Source organism: Etheostoma spectabile, chromosome 22 (genome assembly GCF_008692095.1).
Source record: "Etheostoma spectabile isolate EspeVRDwgs_2016 chromosome 22, UIUC_Espe_1.0, whole genome shotgun sequence".
Lineage (NCBI taxonomy): Eukaryota > Metazoa > Chordata > Actinopteri > Perciformes > Percidae > Etheostoma > Etheostoma spectabile.
Genome location: NC_045754.1, coordinates 17,677,461 through 17,681,122, shown reverse-complemented (window position 1 = coordinate 17,681,122; position 3,662 = coordinate 17,677,461). Strand labels below are relative to the sequence as shown.

General features: G+C 37.2%; 1 long non-coding RNA gene and 1 pseudogene across 1 annotated transcript in view; one reads left to right on the top strand and one right to left on the bottom strand.

Moving 5' to 3' along the window:
• LOC116672191 (uncharacterized) overlaps nucleotides 1–124 on the top strand; it is a 2,838-nt gene extending 2,714 nt beyond the window's left edge. Inside the window, exon 3 of the long non-coding RNA XR_004327491.1 lies at nucleotides 111–124. This is a non-coding gene — a long non-coding RNA (uncharacterized LOC116672191). The remainder of the gene's footprint in view (nucleotides 1–110) is intronic.
• Nucleotides 1–3,662, bottom strand: part of LOC116672179 (sialic acid-binding Ig-like lectin 6) — a 14,664-nt pseudogene that overhangs the window by 6,866 nt on the left and 4,136 nt on the right.

Here is a 3,662-nt window from a genome sequence, read left to right as displayed (position 1 = left end):
CTGAGTAAGGAAGTCAGATATTACAACATCTTAAAAACTTTAGGTTTCAGATGACTAACTCGTTGCTAGCCTTCATAGATACGTAACACAATAATGACTTATTTGAACAGTTTACAGTGTGAACTTTGTATAATTGACTGCAATGTTGTCACTGACTTCTGCACTGTAAAACAACACATATCAGCCCCCCATCTACACAGATACACTGTAAACACTTTCTACTCTGTGAAACGTTTCTTCATATAAAGTCTGAAAGTTCAAATATCAACCCTTCTTGTTCTGTATTTTTCAAACCGTTTTTTATTTAATTTACACTTCACATGCATCCAATGGAAACACCAGTTAAGCGATGAAAATGCCACATGGTCTAAGCATCTTTTTGGTATCTTAAGAACAAAAGTTCAACTTGAGATAAATAACTAAAGAAGATGCTTTTACATTTTACGTTGATTTTAACAAAGAGAAAGCAGAAAAAATACAAAAATACGTATTCAAACCTTTAAAAATAATAGCAAAGAGTATTTAGAGAAAATCTACACTTCATTGCAAGTGGCACACTAAGACTAATAAATGCAGAATTAACAATACAGCATGGTGAACATGACATTGTCTCCCTCTCTTTGTAGCTCATGGTGGATGTAACACAACTGCACGGTTGACATAAACTGCTTCTCCTGTGTCCTGGGGACAGGAAACAACACAGAGAGAGGTGTTAGTGCTCTGATGTGGATTTATGCAGCTCAGTTTCAGTTAATGTAAAGATTAAAAAAATAGCTGTCATTTTAATACGACTTGGTCACTTAAATTCAGAGATGGGAAGTAACGGAGTACAAATACTTCGTTACTGTACTCAAGTAGATTTTTCTGTATTTTACTTTACTTTACTATATTTTTGTGGCGACTTTTACTTCACTCCTTACATTTTACCAAATATCGTACTCTACTCCTTACATTTTACAAAATTGGCTCGTTACTTTAGTTTGTACAAGTGTTCGTCTTATCGGAGAATAGCGCGGACACGCGCCACACACCGCGAGCGGGTGCGCGCCACACGAGAAAAAATGAGAGAAAAGAAAAAGAGCAAGCTGTCCGAGGATAACCAGCTGAGATTGGGTGTGGTGAGCTTTGAACTGTAAGTTGTTAACTCATGTGTCAGTTCACTTAACTGTTACTGGTCTATAGTTCTTGCCATTGTAATTAAGTTATGCTAGTGTTCTGGTGTGGTCTCACATGTTAGCTCGTGGTTTTGGTGTGGTCTTCACATGTTAGCTGGGTTACACGTTGGTCTTCATAAAGCATCAACACTTTCACACATTCTATTCGCATGAGTTTTTTTTTTTTTTTTTTTACCAAACTTCAGATTCTGTAATTCAATTGACAAGTGGATGGAACCTTAGCATAGAGAAGTTGTCTCCGTCTGTTTTAACAGATACACCTGGGGCCAAGTTGGACACCAATCAGCTTTCCGTCCAAATCTAGTCCTCAACTTTCACATCATTTTACTGGAGTTTTGTTTTTATTGTTTATGTCATCAATACCATATTCAATCTAATGGATGGGATATATCTACTGTACGTTGCATTTACGCACGACTAAGATAACTCAACAGATTCAGCATTCATTCCAGTAAATCATTGAGGCTTGATGGCGCTAACGTTAGCACTGTATATGGATGCGCTAACGTTAGCCATAGTAGTATGGATGCGCGAACTTAGCACATAGTAGTATGGATGGCGCTAACGTTAGCACATAGTAGTATGGTGGCGCTAACGTTAGCACTAGTAGTATGGATGGCAACATGATTGAAAATGAAGAAAAAAGGGCGACAGCAGCAATACTTCCCCATCTCTGACCTTATCTGAAAGAGATGTAAACATGAGCATCAAAAGACTCCTGGCCAATGTGCTGGGGAACTTCCTCATTCATGTCAGTTTGTTTATTCATATTTAATCCTTTATTTTCTTTCCGAAGCCATATTGAGCACACGCACATACATGTAGATTCTTTACATGTTAGGGGGAAGATTAAAATAGAAACTGGATCTGTGAATTCTTACAGAAACAACTGAATTCATATCTTGCTAATGCAAATCTTATACCAGGATCCCAGTGTCTGTCATAATAATAATCAATATGTTTGTTTTACCTATTGGCAGACACCATTTAAAATGTAGCCATTGCCGTATAAAACGTACCCTCCATGTCCACTGAAGTTCCTCACGTCTCTCTAGTAACATTTGTGTGCTCCAGGTAGCTTTGCAAAAAATATTGTGTCATTTAAGGCTACTTTTACTTTTATACTTTAGTAAATTTCCAAGCCTGTACTTTGTACTTTTACTTGAGTAAAGAAGTTTAATCAGTACTTGACTTTTACCGGAGTATTTTTTAAAACACGTATCTGTACTTCTACTTAAGTACGGAAAGTGAGTACTTTTCCCATCTCTGCTTAAATTAGATCTTCTAATTCACACACACACACACACACACACGCAATCCTATACTTTTATACATAATGCATTCCCGTAATTCTGTCGTGTCCGTACAGCACATTAAAGTGAAGTAATGTCACAAATGTAGTGATTTTAACCCAAATCCCGATCTTATCTCATCTAAACTTAACTGTAATGTTTTTGTGCCTAAACCTAACTAAACTGGGACTGTTTCAAAACATTAACAAGGGTTTTAAAACCGCTTTAGAGCAGTGGTTCTCAATTTATTGTTAATTTTATGTACTCCTTTTGTACCCCTGACCAGCAGAAAACCTTTTCAGTAGAAAAGAAAACCTTAACTGAAAAACACTTCAATTGTACATCCCAAATGTTTAGAATCCAATCTAAATGCATTCCTTGTTATAGCATAATTATTTTAGGAATTATGCATGACTGATGTTTTTTAAATTATGTATATTTTTAGATCTCACTTATCACCTGCAGTAGCCTACTCCAAAGTAACCCTTAGGGTACCCATACCCTGATTTGAGAATCACTGTTTTAGACGGTCGATTCAAACTACCTATGTGGTCTGATGGTTTGCCAGAACAAAATGAGCTTTTAGCTGCTAAATGCTCCATTTGTTCACTAGCCAGTTGCTGACTTCCCCAGTCTGCAATGTCAAGTGTCATAATTTGCTTCTTTTTGTCCTTTTCATTCCCTTCTCTTTGTTTCCTTTCTAAATCAACAGTGAACATTCCCTGCAGTCTTTTAGGATTCATCAAGAAAAAGTCAGATGTGCCGCATTGCATTGTGGTCTGGTGTTACTGCTGTAGGTGGAGATTATTTAAAGGTTTCTCCTACTTCTGAGACCTGCAGACAGATAAGTTGATCGATAATGAAGCAACTCTCCTGGGTGGTGTCATGGTTGTGGTTTTCAGCTGGTGATATTTCCCATTTTGTTTTGTTAATTCATTTATTAACTTAATTCCTGTGTGTTGATGTTTCCCTGTTATTTGTTGAGTGTTTCCTGTTTTGCTGTACTGTTCATCCATGTGGGTGTTTGCACATGCACACTTTTCTTCCTGTGTTATTTTGTAGTGATCCGTTGCATTTGTCTGTTTCTAGCTTTCTTCCTGTTGATTCGGATTAGTCCCTGATGTTTGTCACCTGCTCATCTCATCTTTCCTCATGTCACCTGTCTCTTGTGTTGCCTTGTGTATTTGGGGTATTT